Source organism: Hylobates moloch, unplaced genomic scaffold, assembly GCF_009828535.3.
Source record: "Hylobates moloch isolate HMO894 unplaced genomic scaffold, HMol_V3 SCAFFOLD_6, whole genome shotgun sequence".
Lineage (NCBI taxonomy): Eukaryota > Metazoa > Chordata > Mammalia > Primates > Hylobatidae > Hylobates > Hylobates moloch.
The window spans coordinates 65,061,368-65,079,605 of record NW_026652281.1 but is presented as its reverse complement, the minus strand read 5'-3'; the positions used below and the strand labels follow the sequence as shown (position 1 = coordinate 65,079,605).

Below are 18,238 nucleotides of genomic sequence, written 5' to 3'. Positions count from 1 at the left end.
ATTTATCAATCTAATAAAGCATATCCATGAAAAACCTATAACTCACATAATTACTGGTGAAAGACTGAATGCTTTCCCTCCTAATCCTAGGAACAAGAATGAAATCCACTCTCACTACTTCTATTCAACCTTGTACTGGAAATTCTAGCAAGTGCAGTAAGGCAAGATAAATAACAGCATCCAGTTTGGAAAGGAGGTAAAACTGTCATTATTGACAGACCACATGACCATCTATGTAGAAAATACTATGATCTCACCAAAAATCCACAGAAACTAATAAATGAGTTTATCAAGTATGCAGGATAAAACACCAATAGACAATTTTTTTTTTCCAGACAGGATTTCACTTGTTCACCCAGGCTGGAGTACAGTGGTGTTATCGGCTCACTGAAACCTCCAACTCCCAGGCTCAGGTGATCCTTCCACATCAACCTCCCAGGCAGCTGGGACTACAGACACGCACCACCACACCTGGCCAATTTTTGTATTTTTAGTAGAGATGAGGTTTTGCCATAATGCCCAGGCTGATGTCAAACTCCTGGGCTCAAGTGGTCCAACTGCCTCAGCCTCCCAAAGTGCTGGGATTACAAGAGTGGGCCACCATGCCCAGCCAATAGAAAATTATTAATAAACAATATCAATTGTCTAATATTAGCAAGAATCAGAAATAGACATTTTAAAAACATAATTTACAATAGCATCAGAAAATTAATACTCAGTAGTAAATCTAAGAAGATATCTAAGATCTCTATATTAAACACTATCAAATATTATGGAGAAAAATTAAAGAAAAGCAAATAAATAAGAAGCATATCACATCAACGAGTTGGAAGGCTCAATATTATAAAGATTTCAATTCTCCCCAAAATTAACCTATAAATTAAGTCAATCTTAATTAAAATGCTTATACTTTTTTCATAAATGGAGTAGCTGTTTTTAAAATTTATTTGAAAAGAAGTGCAAAAGGGCAGAAAGAGACAAGGTAATCTGAAGACAAAGAACCAAGCTGGAGGCCTTATAATATCAAATATCAAGACCTAAATTACTATAAAGCTTTAGTAATTATGAGAATGTTGTTGGCACAGTAATAAATAACAAATATGTGGGGGGAAATGTAGAGAGTCCAGAAACATTCACATATATAGTTAGTAAACTTATGACAAAGACAACAATGCAAAGAGTGCTAAAGGATGCTCTTTTGAATAATGGTTCTGGGGCAATTGCTGTGTATGTGCCAAAATAATGCATCTGGACCTCTACCTCATATAATGGAAAAATAATTAATTTTAGATGGAGGGCAAGCCTAAATGAGAAGTAAAGCATTTAAATTCAAATATAGGAGAAAAAATTGCAATCTTGGAGTAGGCACAATTTTTCTTTTAAATACACTGAAACACATAAATCAAAAACACTTGTGCAAATGTTAAATTATACTTAATAAAAATTAAGAACTATTTATCTAAAACAACCATTAAGACAATAAAAAGTGAAAACTTGAAATGGGAGAAAAATATTTGCTGTACATAGCTAATAAAGGACAACCATCTAGATTCTACGAAAGCCTACAAATGAATGAGACAGAGACAATTCAGTTGAAAAGTGGCATAATATTTTAACATCACTACACAAAAGAGGATAGACAGATGACCAATAAACATACGAAAATATCACTAAGTCGTGAAGAAGATGCAAATAAAACTATGATGACAAAACACTGTGCACTCACTAGAAAAGCTAAAATGAAAAAATAGAGAATATCATTTTCGGCATTTAGTGAGGGTGCGAATCAACTGACATGCTCAAAAATTGCTGGTGGAAGCAAAAAATTAATTCAGCCACTTTGGAAAATGTTTGGCACTATCCATTAAAACTAAACACTCACACACGCACGCACACACACACACACATATCTACTTTGTGATCTAGCAATTCTTCTAAGTATATATCCAAAGAAAATACATACATATATTCACGAAAAGATATAAATTAGACTGTTCATAGCAACACTGTTTAAACTGGAAACTACCCAAATGCCAACCAAAAACGAATGGATTAATAAATTGTAATATATGCATACAATAGAATACTGTGCAATAATTAGAATAACTGATCTAGAACTACTCATAACAGTATGTGTAAATATCACAAACATAATGTTGAATGGAAGAAACCAGACAAAAAACAGGGGAAACTAATCAATGCTGTTAGACGTCAAGATTGTGATTATTCTTGGAGGTGGACGTGGGGCGGCCTTCTGGGATACTGGTGATATTTCGTTTCTTGATCTGGGTATTGTTTACCTGGTTGTGTTCAGTTAGTAAAAATTCAAAGAGCTGCATAATTATGTATACTTTTTTGGTATTCATAAAATAGGTCAATAAATTATTTTTTAAATGTACATAGTGTGTAACTTTGCTTCTGTTTCATATTTTTCTTTAGAATAGATTTTTTAAAGTGAGAATCCTGGGCAGTGGTCTTTTAAAAGTTGAGATTTTTACTCATTATAAATGTTCTTACTGATAACAAGTGACAAATAAATGATAAGAGGGGAAATAACAGATTATTAAACCAATTCTTACAGTTCTAATATATTCCCAAACTTTAGGGAGAAACTATCTCATTTAACTCTCTAATGTTCACATTATAGTCATGTGAAAGCTACAGAAAAAGAAACTTGACAAAGAATCTTGCTGGGAGAATTGGAAATAGATTCTAGGAATCAGAAATCTTTGCCCTATCATCATTTGATAATTTGCCGATAGAGAATATGAAGTGTGGTAGAGCCAGTCTGCCTGGGAACACTTCACAACTCTCCCCTTGCTATCTGGGTAAACTTGTGCAAGTTACTTAACTTGTGTCTCAGTTTCCACATCCACAAAATTGGGATGATAAAAACACAAATTTCACAATCTTGTTTTGAGGATAAAATGAATTAATGCATGTAAAGCTCTTAGAACAGTGGGTTATCCCTATTATCATCTGTTCCACCCGGTTAGAAGAATAACCATAACATTCCTAGTGAAAGATTTGTACAGTTTTTTTTTTTCACTGAAACCATACTTCTTAGTTGGTATTAAGGGTTAAATGGTGTTTGAACACACGCATTTTCCTACTTGTCTTGCATCTTATTGAAAACAGAAATGTCTTCTGGTTTGTGTGTCTAAAACAGATTTGAAATCTATAACAGATTGCCTTATCAAAGAGACTGAAATCTCCCAGCACCAGAAGATTATGTCTGAAAATAAAACTGCTTATGAGCACCATCATTTCAAAAAATAATTGCTCTTTCTCAAGTGACTGCAGTTGAAAACCTGACTTTTCACTAAATGGACATGTGCTTTACCTCAAAAACCTACGACATTTTGCTGTGAGTTGAATAGTCTTTCAGTGCTCAGACCTCAAGTGTAAAAACACATTCCTGTTTTCCTCCAATCTTAAAGACTGACCTGCATGTCTTCTGAATGTGCTCTAAATATCTCTGTCTACATGTGGTAGCTTCAAAAAAAGAAATTCTTGGAGATCAGTTGAATAACAGATATTCTGATAGGGACTTATTTTCGTCTTTTAGGTTTTATGAGAATGAAACAAACTTGTGATGCAAATTTCTCCAGTAAATATTATTTATCAAAATCAGATTTCTCACCAATCTTTCAAATTTTACATCAGAAAAAAAAGATGAAGGGAAGAAAGGCAATGTTTATATAGGGAAGCTGAGCAGTTGCTCAGCAATGAGTTCCAGATGCTATCCCCATGAAGACCTTGCTTCCATGGAAGAACTTGTGTCTTTTATGGTATAAGAAGCTCAAGAGGCTAAATTTCCTTTCAAAACCAAATGACTCAATCTCATCAGTAGCTGCAACTTGAAAGAAGAGGATTTGCTTACCCTGTCAGGTTATGTCAGTCTACCTAACAAGACTGTGGTGGGGCCAGATTTGTCAGAGAAATCAGACCATCTCAGAGGAATTTGCATGTATGAAATATCAATTTATTATCGGTTCTGCTGCTATTTTAATTCCACTGCTCATTTATCACAATTCAAAAGAATGAGAAGTTTTCTATAACCTCACATATGGAAAAGAGCAAAAGTCAGAATTTTTTGGATGGTTTGCTTTTTGAGGCTTTTTCTTAGAGGAGTTTAACAGCTTTATAGTTGCTTGTTAAATAAAAAAATTATAATAGACACAAAATCTGCTTAAATAAGTCAAAGACTTAATTCTACCATTCTAATTTGCTGTGAATTATAACTGTTCTGCCATGAGTTTTGTACATATTTTTATGTTTATATCAAACATTCTTTATGTGATTCTGTTAAAAACAAGACTATTTGTTATCAATTTTACAGACGTCATAAGTCATTATGTATTTACTGAGCACAATTCTGTAGAACGCTGATGCTCAAACTTGGGTTATTCCTCACACCCAGTGTAATAACTAGAAGACAAAAAAATTCTATTAATAATTATTAATAAATATCTGATTTATGAGGATGTATATATACACACACACACACACACACACACACACACACACACACTGTCCTGGAAAAAAAAGCATGATCTTTGGAGTCACTTAGAGAATGAAAACCCAGCTCTTTCACTTCCAACTGTGTGACCAGAGTAACTCACTTACCTTTCTGAATCTCAACTTCTACTTAGAGACAGTAATGTTTATGCTGCAGGGTTTGGAAGAAAATTCACTAAGTCCGTGTATATTATGCATCTGGAACTCTACCTAGTCCCTAATAGTCTCTCAATAATAGGAAATATTATTTCTGATAACTTGATTTTAATAAATGTTTGTTGAGTACAATTATGTGCCTAGCATTGTTTAGATACCATGAATCAAGTGACAAACAAGAGTGTTAGGGCCGCAGCCCTCATGGAGCTTGTACTAGTGAGAAAAGAGTCAATGTGTAAACAAATAAATAAGAAATATTCAGATTCTGATAGCTGCAAATGAAGTAACTGGAAGTGGAGAGAGGCTATTTTGGAGATATCCAGAGAAATGATGATAAGGTAACCCTTGACCTCAGCCAGACTCAGCCCTGTGAAAACCTGTGGAAAGACCATTGGAAGCAAAGGGGCCAGTGAGCCCAGCCCTGGATCAGGAATAAGCATGGCCTGTGCAAGGAGCTGAGAGGAAGCCAGCATGTCTGGAGCACGATAGGCAAAGAAGAGAGTAGAAGATGAGGTCACGAAATAGGCAGAAATCAAACCATGTAGGGCCTGTAGGCCATAGAAAGGCGTTTGAATTTAATTACATATAAAAAGCAAAACTATTGAAGCAGTTCAGACAGAAAAAGGTGATCTGATTCTAGTAGCTGAATGAGGAATGGACAGTAGCAGGGCAAAAGTGGAAAGTGGAAGACCAATTTGGAGGTTACTGCAGTATAACAAATAAACCAAAGATGATGATAGTGTGCCCCAGGATAGTAGTGATGGTGAAGATGAATATAAGAGAGTGGATGACCTATGGGAAAGAGTTCTGTCTCAGCTCTTTAATACTCCAGTTCTTTCAAAGTAAATACATGCAAAATGTTTCCCATATAGACACCCATATGTTGTACGTATACAACACCAAAGTGTGACCTAATCTGAGCAGATTCCAAAAGTAGCCTGGCACTCCCCCTTCTGCCAATTCAGCTCTTTTGCTACCCTTCACTCCCACATCAGCACCAGACCAGACCCTCTTACTCCTAGGATATACTTAATATCATGGACCCCATTCCTGCAAAACTGACATCAATCAGAAAAGCCTAGCCACAAGACCTGGTTTACATCCTTGGACCTTTCTTGTTTCATCCAACAAGCTTCTATGGCAATATACAGGATCCAAATGCAAATGGATATGTTGTAAGAGAAGAAGGGGGAGTCATAACTGCTTCAACCAATGGTCTCTAAGCCCCAGAACCTTGAGCAGCCAAAAACTTTTTTGTAATATACAATTTAACAATGTCATCCATAGTTATAACATTAAGCTTTATAAAAATTGAATGATATAGATGATTTTACACTGGTGTGCTGAGCTGAAGAAGAAATTTTTCCAAGATCAAGAACTGAAATAGTTTTTGATTGCTCTAGTATACTTAGAACACAGTATCTCACCTTATCACCTCTATACGTTGTTTTGACCAAAGGTTACATTGTGGAGATCATGCTTACTCTTAGGTTCTGAAAGACCTGGATCTACCTGAGGACCAAAAAAGTGAACACATTTGCTTTCAAGGACCTGCAAGTTTAAAAAGAAAGCATCTCACCTCCAACATTAGTTGATAAATTAGAGTTGGTGGCTGATAGCAGCTACCTAGTAAGAAAACAGAAAGATGGAAGATGGCTTATATCCATAGTTTCTGTCAACAGTGCAAGTAGAAGTTTCCATTTTTGTGCAAATATGGAAAGATAATGCTTATTATAAATTAACAAACAACATGCATGCAAAGGAGTTCTTCTACCAGCGTACACTTTAAATATACCTGGAGAGCCTACTAACTATCCTGCTTTTTCTTTTACTTGTGGACGAACTATACTTTTGCATTAATATCCTCCTTATACACCATTGTTTTGATGGGTATCCTAAAGAAGAGATGGAGAAAAGTAGAGGTAAATAGCTAAGAAGTCCTCTCTCAAATTAAAGCAGGTTTAAAAATTAATTTCTTATCATATAGACCCTTTCATTATAGTTTATTTTTACATTCACAGATTGAGATTAACATTGGGGAACTATCATAGGGGGATTAAAATAACAATTTTGGGAATTCTGGCCGTGTTACTCTTATATTGTTTGCACTCTGACTGGTTTGCATTTGCTTACTTATGAGGCAAGGAGAGAAAAGGGTAGCATCAGTCTGCCTTTAGGTTCATTTCTCCCAGTGGCCAACATGGGATATCTGTATCCACATTTGGATGTTAATATGATCTGTGTTGTTATTTTAAGTTTTATGTACATTAAATAGCGATCCCAATTTTTCAATTCAACATCTACTACCCTTCAACTACCAAATACTGAGCTCTTGCTAAAAACCACAATCTCATCTACATGGTTTAAATACGTTATAACAAAGCAACTTGCAAGTATTTTATAAAGTGAAATCATAGCAGCCATTTTATACTTGAGGAAACTGAGAGTTTAAGTAGCTTATCCAAATATATGCATCGGTAAATGCAACTGGGCTGAACAACCAAAGAACTTTCTTTTATCCTAGACTGATCAGTATTTGTGGCTGGTTAGCTCAGCTGGTTAGAGGTTAAAGTTCAGTGTTAATGAGGTCAAAGTCATAAATGTGAACTTTAAGTGGAGGATTTCCCTTGATTCATAAGTGCAAGTTCAACATTTAACCCTAGCCAGTCACAAGGAACAGTGCATGGCTCAATATAAATCCATCACCAGTGCTGGAAGCAATACTCAGAAAACACATTTCTTGTTAAATAGCCAAAGTCATCTTCTTTTTACAAAACAATAATAAGTTAAACTTATTTTAGTTTATTTAAGCTAGGAAGTCATCTATAGTTTTTAATCTAAAAGCCAGGCAATGGGAAAAGGAAAATCAGAGAATGATTAAGCTGGATGACACCAGTGGATCTCTCTCTCATACATCCCTTCATTTGGCAGAGAAAAGAACAAATTAAAATTCATGAGTAGGGATTATTGTATTATTTTCATGAGGTTTCTAAGCCAGAGGCAGACAGCAGAAAATAGAAGTCAATTTTCTAATACCCAGTTCATGATTTTTCTACCAAACTTAGAAGAGAATGCATTGTGGCCTCAAGCCTGAAAGAAATGATTTGGTGGCCGCCTACTGAATGTGAAGAGCACATAGCTAACCTAGCTTTACATATGAAAGGATGGAGTTTATTGTTTCCCATAGGAAATGGAAAGTTCTGCTATAATCCTTTCTCAATTCCTAGTGAAATTCTCTACTTTTCCTTTAAGCTTATGGAATTTTACATTGAAAATTTTTCTTTGGTTTGTTAGTTTCCCTTTTCTTCTTCTCCAAATTCTAAATTATAGCATTCTCTATAAACAATAACCCCAATATTGTCTTTCATCTATAAAACACTAACCAGTCTCTTTCAAACAATGAGTATTACTAAACAATCATGCGTGTGGACTTCTGGTTCCAAAATGGAGGCACAGAAGCAAGCTGGCTTCACTGTCGCCCACAGAAAACCAAAAACAAATATATAGTGCTGGGATTATCACTAGCATATCCCAGAACTCAAACATGAGAATGAAACACTTCCTGTGGTCACAGAGAAGTGTGAAAAAACAAACAAAACTCTGAGTAGATGGTAAGAGAATCAGATTTCTACACCAGTGATGTCCCTCCCAACATTCTGCCCCGCGTCAAATACACACAAAATTTCCTCTCAGCCCATGATTTCTACACTGGAAAAAGTGAGATTGAGGTGGACAGAAAACTTCCCCTCCAGTTTGGTTTCCCTGGCAGGCGACCTGTCCTCACCTTACTCCGTAGGAAATCTAATGAGTGCCTGAAGGGAGAAATACCCCTGAGATCAAGCAAAGACCAAGGAGGGAGGTGGGACTACTGTCACTGGTCTTGGAAACTATGCTCTGGAACTCAGCCAAAGGAGACACCAAATGGGAGTGGCTGTCCTGCAGCATCACGCTGTAGAGGATTCATGCCACAGGGCCCCTGTGCAGGAATCCCTAGCCAGCCTTCCCACACTACCAAAATACCCCATTTGCAACAATCCTCACTGGAGAAGAGCAATGCTCTGATTATTTATAGAGCCATTATAAACCCAGGCTTAAGGTATAACCTACAGCCGAAAAAGGAGGTAGTGATCTAGCAGTAAAAAGTCTCTAAGCAGGGCCGGGCAAGGTGACTCACGCCTGTAATCCCAGCACTTTGGGAGGCCGAGGCGGGTGGATCACCTGAGGTCAGGAGTTCGAGACCAGCCGGGCCAAACATGGTGAAACCCTGTCTCTACTAAAAATACAAAAAAATTAGATGGGTGTGGTGGCGGGCACCTGTAATCCCAGCTACTCCAGAGGCTGAGGCAGGAGAATCGCTTGAACTCGGGAGGCAGAGATTGCAGTGAGCCAAGATCTCACCACTGCACTCCAGCCTGGGCAAAAAGAGTGAGACTCCATCTCAAAAAAAAAAAAAAAAAAAAATCTCTAAGCAAATATATCCAATAAAAACCAAAACAAGCCAAACAGAAAAGACTGGAATAAATAATCCTTTAATGCAAAGACATTAGACATACATCCACAAGTGAAAAATGCCCTCTCTAAATGGACGAAACAAAGAACCAGTGACTGACCCTAACAAGATGGCAGTATGTGAGCTCTCTGACCAAGAATTCAAAATACCAGTTTTATTCTGTGTAATCTCCAAGATAACACAGAAAAGTAATTCATAAATTTATCAGTCTTCTGCGTGGCCACGTCAAGGCGTGCCTGGGCCTGGAACTGAGCTGCAGCCCCTCAGCTCCGCCCACCACCTCTCAACCATGGACCCCTGCAAAGTGAATGAGATTTGGGCCTTTGTGAAAATGTGTAAGCCGGATCTGAGCATTCTGCACACCAAGGAAATGCGCTTCCTGAGGGAGTGGGTGGAGATCATGGGGGGTAAAGTACCACCTGCTACTCAGAAAGCTAAATGAGAAGAAAATACCAAGGGGGAAAAAAAACTGATAGTAAGAAGGTGGAGGAAGACTTAAAGGCAGATGAACCATTGTTACAAATAGATAATCAGTGCCATGAAGAAAAGTCAGCATGGAGACAAATGATCTCACAACAAGGCCATCTTTGCTTTCTGCAGAAAGGGTGCTCAATTGCAGATGGAACAATGGTGAGAGCACACCTGGATAAGGGAGGGCAAGGGGTTCTTATTCCTGATGCACATGGCCCCTGCTGCTGTGTCATTCTCCTATTGGCTAGGGTTAGACTGCACAGGCTAAACTAATTCCGATTGGCTAATTTAAAGAGAGTGATGGGATGAGTGGTTTGGTGGGAAAAATGGTTATGGAATGAGTCAGGGTGGAGGATGAGTCAGGGCAGAGCAGGTAATTGGAATGAGTCAGGGTGGAGCCGGTAATCAGAATGAGTCAGACTGGAGCAGATGATCAATAAACGTTGCTTTATGAGGAAGTTAAGTTTAAAAGTAGAAGGCAAAGAATTGAATATACTGGTATATTGATTCTTTGAAGAGAAATTTATAACTCATATCTAACATTCCCTCCTCTTGCATTTACCTTACAGCTCTTTCTCTTCAAACTTCTTTAATATGTCTTGGCTTAGTTGTTCTGCTTGATTTTCCAAAAGAAGAAGCTTCTCTAGATAAGGTGTAGGATAGTTAAGGGAGGTTCTAGTACGAGCCATTTTTATGAGCCTCTGTACCAAACCACGGATGCATGGTATGACACAGCACCCGACAAGAATAAGTAAACCCATTACGGCTGTGAGGGAAGTAAGAATTGAGGCTATTCTTTTCCATTTAACGAACCACTTTTCTAGCCATCCTGTAAAAGGGTCGTTTACCCCTGAGTTGTTGGCTAACTTATTGGACAGAGCAGTCAGACCTTGCAATGTCTTTGTTATACTGTCATCAGGGGCAGTGCTGTTTGGGATGAAGGTGCAACATTGAGTTTTAATTATGACACAAACTCCTCCTTTTTCTGCTAATATCATGTCTAAGGATATCTTATTTTTCCCAAGCCGTCTGGCTAGTAGCCCCTAATTATTCAGCTATTCCTTCAACAGCATCTGTAGTGTAATTAATAGATCGCTGTTGGTTGTAATAGATGTAGTTTATCCAATTTACATTTTCTTAATTGTCACCCACCAAAATATTGACTCAAATCCTGCAGCTATTTGATTTCGGGCTTTAAATTGATCTGGTATTCCCCATTGGACTCTAATTGTGTCTAAATAGACGTGATAGTAAAACAACCCATAAGGGGCTTCTTTTGCTTTATGATGTCTTATTTTTCCTTTCTCTGGTTGATGAAATGCCAGGGTGAAAGGGATAGCCAATTGGACTAAAGCATAAGTCCCACTTGACTTACTCAGCAGAGTGTTCAGTAAAGGTCCACCATAATACTACTACACATCCGCTCAGGGATGAATAAGGGCTGACTGATTGGCAAGCTTTTGAAAATTGTTAAGCTCGCTGCATCCCTTCAGGTCTCCAAGGAACACTAAGTTTCCTCCCTGTTGGGATGTTACCAGGGGTCCTTGCTCCCACAGCTACCAAGATGGTGGTGGGCCACTTCCAAAATGGCAGCAGGTCACTTCCAAGATGGTGGCAAGCCTCGTGCTCTCTGACCTGGGGTTCTTGGCCTCAGATTCCAAGGAATGAAATCTTGGGCCATACAGTGCTATAGCTCTATTAAAATAAGTGGGTCACAGAAGAGAACCGTGGAACCCAGTGACTAGTGTTCAGCTTGATCAGGACAAACCCAGGCACTTAGCTGTGCAGGAACAATAGCAAGCCTTTAGACCGATTGGGAGCGGCAATGGGTGCCTTGCTGGATCCGGAGGGATGGAAGTCAGCAGTGGGTCTGCAACGGCGGCAAAACAGCAGTGGTGGACAGCGAGCGAAAGCTCAGCTAGAGCCATAACAAACAAGGACCAGAAGAATGCCGTGCAAGATTTAATAGAGTGAAAACAGAGCTCCCATACAAGGAGGGGACCCAAAGGGGATTGCCATTGCCTGCTTGAATGCCTGGGTTTATAGCCTGATCCTTGTTCCTCCCGCTGCGCACTCAGGCAATAGATGATTGGCTATTTCTTTACCTCCTGTTTTTGCCTAATTAGCATTTTAGTGAGCCCTCTGATTGGTCGGGTGTGAGCTCAGTTGCAAGCCCTGTGTTTAAAGGTGGATGCGGTCACCTTCCCAGCTAGGCTTAGGGATTCTTAATCGGCCTAGGAAATCCAGCTACTCCTGTCTCTCAGTCCGAGACACTAAGTGAACTTAGTGTTGGGAGATGGAAGCTGGATGGCCCTCGGGGGCTGACCTGCAGGGTGTTGAAATTCGGGATATAGCAGAGAGAGAGCTTGGCACAACTTGTTACCCCAGGCTGCAGAATCCTGTAAGAGTGCTACCATGCAGCCCATGCCCGGTCGACTGGAGGACCGCCCTAGTAAAAAGGGGACAATCTGGGCCTCTGGCCTGCAGTGCACACAAGCATAACAATTGCCTTTGTTTAACATGTGGATGGAATATTTAATCCATTTTAACCAGGCATTTACATCTTTATACCCTGTTTCAATGGCTGTGGTTTGCCTTAGGTCTCCTATTTCTACTACTGAGACCTTGCTTTTGTCATTTGGCATGAGGCGAGTCATAGTTTGATTTCATAGGTTTGGGAAAGGGGCAGCCATAGAAGGTGGAGGAGGGAGAACAAAGCACATCTTAAGCCTATAAGATCCTTTCCAGTGACTTCTGCTCCTAAACCATAGAAGTGCTCTAAAGTAGGGTAAGAGTTGCTAGTGGTAGGAACAGTAATGGATATAAGCACTGCGTAAGGAAAAGAAAGGAAAAGATAGACTAAGCTTTTTTTAGCTTTAATTTGGTAGAGGTTTGTCCAGGAACAATGACCCATGATTCTGATGATAATGGCACTTGCTTGACTCGGGTGTGATGTGTCCATCCTTTTCTGCTGTACAAACAGCAGTCTCGGTGGTTAGCAGCACAATGCAGGGTCCTTCCCAGGCTGGCTCCAGGCACGGTGGTCATCCTGGATCCACACTTGGAGCTGAGGTGGGTGATTTCAAGGTCAGATTGAGACCATCCTGGTAACACATGATCCCTTCTTTCCACCCTTTGATGAGAACGTAATCCCCAGGCCAATGCTGATGTACTGGAAACTCCAAAGGCAGCACCTGGGCTGAAAGACCTCTTGTTTTAAGGGAGGAGAAAGTGGATGTTAAACCAAGGAAATAATTTCTAAGAAATTGATCTTTTGTTTTAAATGTGGGGACATCAGCAGTGGACTTTATAGTCCTTGGTGCCTTCTTGCTGAGAAATTTTCTTTTTTTTTTTTTTTTTTTTTTTGAGAAGAAGTCTCGCTCTATCGCCCAGGCTGGAGTCTGGAGTGCAGTGGCACGATCTTGGCTCACTGCAAGCTCCGCCTCCTGGGTTCAAGGGATTCTCTTGCCTCGGCCTCCCTAGTAGCTGGGACTACAGGCGCCCGCCACCACGCCTGGCTAAGTTTTTGTATTTTTAGTAGAGACGGGGTTTCACCGTATTAGCCAGGATGGTCACGATCTCCTGACCTCGTGATCCACCCGCCTTGGCCTCCCAAAGTGCTGGGATTACAGGCGTGAGCCACCATGCCTGGCCTGAGAAATTTTCTTTAGCACCTATTTTTATTAGTTTTTAGACCAAAGAAAGCCAAACACCATTTTATATTTAACAATGCTTCCTGTATGATTTTATACCAGATGAACTAAATTTCATCTTTATATTAGTGTTATTAATGTTAAAGTTAATTTAAATAAAACCTTATAGACATATTTATCCAATTTTAATGTCTGACCATAAGGTAATATTTTTATAGACTCTTTTTAACCATTTATAATTTTTGTTAAAGAGCAGGTTAGTGCTTTAAGAAAAATCTGTTGTGCTTTTATTTTAATGTCCAGTTCACAGAAAAACTGGATACCCCTTTAACTTTAGCCAATATGTTTACACACAGAATTTCTTTTACAATTAACATTTCAAAACTTGCTTAAACCTTTAAAACAAATTTTTTTTTTTTTTTTTGAGATGGAGTCTTGCTCTTTCGCCCAGGCCGGAGTGCAGTGGTGCTATCTCGGCTCACTGCAAGGTCCACCTCCCGGGTTCACACCATTCTCCTGCCTCAGCCTCCTGAGTAGCTGGGACTATAGGTGCCCGCCACCACACCCAGCTAATTTTTTGTACTTTTAGTAGAGATGGGGTTGCACCATGTTAGCCAGGATGGTCTTAATCTCCTGACCTCGTGATCCACCCACCTCGGCCTCCCAAAGTACTGGGATTACAGGCATGAGCCACCGTGCCCAGCCAACAAAATATTTTTTTTAACCTTTTAACGTAGGTAAAAATCCATATTCTTACGCCTCCTTATAATCCTTTTACCAAAAATATATTTTACTTTCCTTACACACCTTGCACATAAACTGTTTCTTCAATAGTTTTACATTCAGGAGGCCTAATTACTTTTAAATTATACAACATTTCTTGCATACATTCCCTTTCATAACTTTTTTTCACGACTTTCACAGACAATTCTTCTATGTGCCTCAACTTTCTGACTTGTTGCAAACATCCCTTTCTTTAAACAACCAGTTAATTTGTTTTAGGACAAGAATTTACCATATAATATTCTTTTTACATAAATTCTCCCCCACTTTTTGTTTTCAAAGATAACCATTCTTTTCCAAAGTGAACTTCTTCATGTCTGTGGACTAGACTGCTTTAGGCCACAAAATTAGAAGTTAGGATAATACATGTGACACTGTTAACTTTTAGCAAATTTTACTTTTGTTGAAAACTCTGTAAGTTGGGGATTTCAATTATTCTTTGCTATTAATAAGACTTCGTTCAGTCCATATTAACTTAGAATTGGTATAGATGGCTCCTTCCTGATTCTGCAAGTACTTTAAGGCTTGGCCGAATGCAAAGAGCTCACGCGTTTGAGCAGACCAATTATTAGGCAATTTTCCTAACTCTGCTTCTACAAGAGTTTCCTTATCACTTACTGAATACCCATTGTGTCTTTTTCCCTCAATCACCCGGGATGAACTATCTATCATCCTGTCCTGAAGGCAGTTCCTCCTAGGTCTGGTTGGACCTTTGTATGGTAATCAATTAAGATTGAGATCCCCTGTTAGGAAACGGGCTGGGTTAAGGGAATTTTCAGTGGTCAATGTTAAATCATCTTTTTCTAACAGAACAGCCTCATACTTAAAGGTTCTTGAGTCAGTATGCTACATTTTTGCTTTTTTTTTTTTTTTTTGACTTAGGATAGTTCTGACCTGATGAGGTGTGCTCACAATGAAGTTTCCTCTAAAAGTTATTTTTCTACTTTCTTCTGTTAACAAAGCAGTTGCCACTACAGATTAAATGCATTTGGGCCATCCGCAGTTTACTGGGTTTAGGATTTTTGATTAGGAAAGGCTATGGGTTGTCAGTGGCCTCAGTGCTTTCAGGCTACACCCTTGTTTACACTGACAACAAGGTGGTATTGGAGTGTTATAGGGTCAAGGAGAAGACCTTCAATTATCAATTATAGGTTTTTAATTTACCCTGGCACTTAAAGGAATAGGGTACACTGTTTTCTCTTTACTACTTCTATCTCTTTCTCTCTCTCTCTCTTTGACTCTCTCTCTTTCTTTGATTCCCTCTTTGTCTCTCTGTCTCTCTCTCTCTGCCTCTCTCTTTCTCTCTCTCTTTGACTCTGTCTCTTTCTATCTTTGTTTTTGTCTCTGACTTCCTCTCCAAGTTTCTCTTTCTTCTCTGCTGGTCTTTCCCTGCCTCTGCCAGCTGCTTATGCTGCTGTTCCCCCCTCTTCTTCCCCTTCCCCTAGGGGAGGGACCAGCAGGAGTGGAGCGACTCTTTCTTCCCCCCAAGAAGAAAGGAAAGGGGAGTTCTGAATATTTTTCTTACTACCAGAGGTTTGTGTAAGGTTCAACCCCCTGAAATTTTTGGAAGGCTCAACCACTCAAACCAGGGGTGTCTTGCCTTGTCTGTCCTGGAAGACTCAACCCCTCAAACCAGGGATGTCTTGCCTTGCTGCCCTGGAAGGTTGACCTGTTTCCTCCCTTTCCCCCTCTGAAGGTCTTTTGCACACTTCCCACTCGTGTTGTCCTCTCTGGCTGCTCTCCCAAGGAAGAATTAGACCCCTCTTAACATTGGTGTGCCGGTATAAATCCCACAGCAGGATCCGCCCTAAGCCATATGAGGTAGCTACAGAACCGTGGAGAGGACCCACTCACTCCAGCAGTAGGACTTGCCACCATCCACATGAATAACACCATAAGAAGGGTTGTTTGTGATCATTCATGCACACACACATATAGCCCTCCAGAATTTGAGCACCAAGGAAGTACTTTACCGGCTCCCATGGCTTCTCCTTCCTTGGTCTGTGCAGAGTCATCGCTGCAGTATGTGAGGATCCTTTACCCTAGGTTGCTGGCCGGTTTCTTTCCACGTTGCTGAGAGTCCCAGTTTATTCGTCACACTGGGTGGATCTCGGTTCCTCACCCCTGAGGCCGCCAGAAATGAGGTAGTGGGGCATGCCTTCTCACAAGAGAGGACTGGAGACTGACCCTAGAGGAGAATGTAATCCTGGATGAGCCCCCAGAATTGTTAGAAATAGATAATCGATGCTGCAAAGAAAAGTCAGCATGGAGACAAATGATCTCTTAGCAAGGCTATCTTTACTTTCTGCAGAAAGGGTGCTCAATTGCAGATAGAACAATAGTGAGAACACACCTGGGTGGGAAAGGGGTTCTTATTCCTGATGCACGTGGCCCCTGCTGCTGTGTCATTCCCCTATTGGCTAGGGTTAGACTGCACAGGCTAAACTAATTCCGATTGGCTAATTTAAAGAGAGTGATGGGGTGAGTAGTTTGGCGGGAAAAATGGTTATGGAATAAGTCAGGGTGGAGGAGAAGTCAGGGAGGAGCAGGTAACCATAATGTGTCAGGGTGGAGCAGGTAATTGGAATGAGTCAGGATGGGGCAGGTGATCAGAATGAGTCAGGTTGGGGCAGGTGATCATAATGAGTCAGGGTGAGGCAGATGATCAGAATGAGCCAAGGCAGAGCAGGTAATCGGAATGAGTCAGGGTGGAGCAGGTAATCAGAATGAGTCATGGTGGGGCAGGTGATCAGAATGAGTCAAGGTGGAGCAGGTAATCGGAATGAGTCAGAGTGGAGCAGGTGATCGAAAGGTTGCTTTATGAGGAAGTTAAGTTTAAAAGTAGAAAGCAAAGAATTGAACATACCGACATACTAATTCTTTGAAGAGAAATTTAGAACTCATATCTAACACCATCAAGTGAGGAAAGTGATCTAGTTATTGATAATGAAGGTGTGATTGAACCAGACACTGATGCCCCTCAAGAAATGGGAGATTAAAATGCAGAGATAACAGAGGAGATGACGGATCAGGCAAATGATAAGAAAGTGGCTGCTATTGAAGCCCTAAATGATGGTGAACTGCAGAAAGCCATTGACTAATTCACAGATGCCATCAAGCTGAATCCTCGCTTGCCATTTTGTACCCAAGAGGGCAAGTGTCTTTGTCAAATTACAGGAGCCAAATGCTGTCATCCGAGACTGTGACAGAGCCATTGAAATAAATCCTGATTCAGCTCAGCCTTACAAGTGGTGAGGGAAAGCACACAGACTTCCAGGCCACTGAGAAGAAGCAGAACATGATCTTGCCCTTGCCTGTAAATTGGATTATGATGAAGATGCTAGTGAAATGCTGAAAGAAGTTCAACCTAGGGCACAGAAAATTGCAGAACATCAGAGAAAGTATGAGCGAAAACGTGAAGGGTGAGAGATCAAAGCAAGAATAGAAAGAGTTAAGAAGGCTCGAGAAGAGCATGAGAGAGCCCAGAGGGAGGAAGAAGCCAGATGACACTCAGGAACTCAGTATAGCTCTTTTCCAGGTGGCTTTCGTGGGGGAATGCCTGGTAATTTTCCCTGAGGAATGTCTGGAATGGCCAGAATGCCTGGACTCAATGAAATTCTTAGTGATTCAGAGGTTCTTGCAGCCCTGCAGGGTCCAGAAGTTATGGTGGCCTTCCAGGATGTGGCTCAGAACTCAGCAAATATGTCACAATACCAGAGCAACCCAAAGGTTATGAATCTTATCAGTAAATTGTCAGCCAAATTTGGAGGTCAAGCATAATGCCCTTCTGATGAATAAAGCCCTTGCTGAAGGAAAAACAACCTAGATCACCTTATGGATGTTGCAATAATACAAAGCAGTGTACCTCTGACCTTCTCATCAAGAGAGCTGGGGTGCTTTGAAGATAATCCCTACCCCTCTCCCCTAAATGCAGCTGAGGCATTTTACAGTGGTTTGCCATTAGGGTATTCATTCAGATAATGTTTTCCTACTAGGAATTACAAACTTTAAACAATTTTTAAACCTTAAAAATATTTAAAACAAATTTAAAGGGTCTGTTAATTCTTATATTTTTTTTACTAATGAGTTTGGATTTTTTTTTAATTATTGGGCAGGGAAAACATTTATGTATGGAAGATTATTG

The 18,238-nt window shown here is 39.9% G+C and overlaps 1 pseudogene; it reads left to right on the top strand.

Annotated features, from left to right (window-relative positions):
• Positions 1-9,476: 9,476 nt before the first annotated feature.
• LOC116470389 (hsc70-interacting protein-like) lies at positions 9,477-17,874 on the top strand (annotated as a pseudogene).
• The last annotated feature ends 364 nt before the right edge of the window (positions 17,875-18,238 follow it).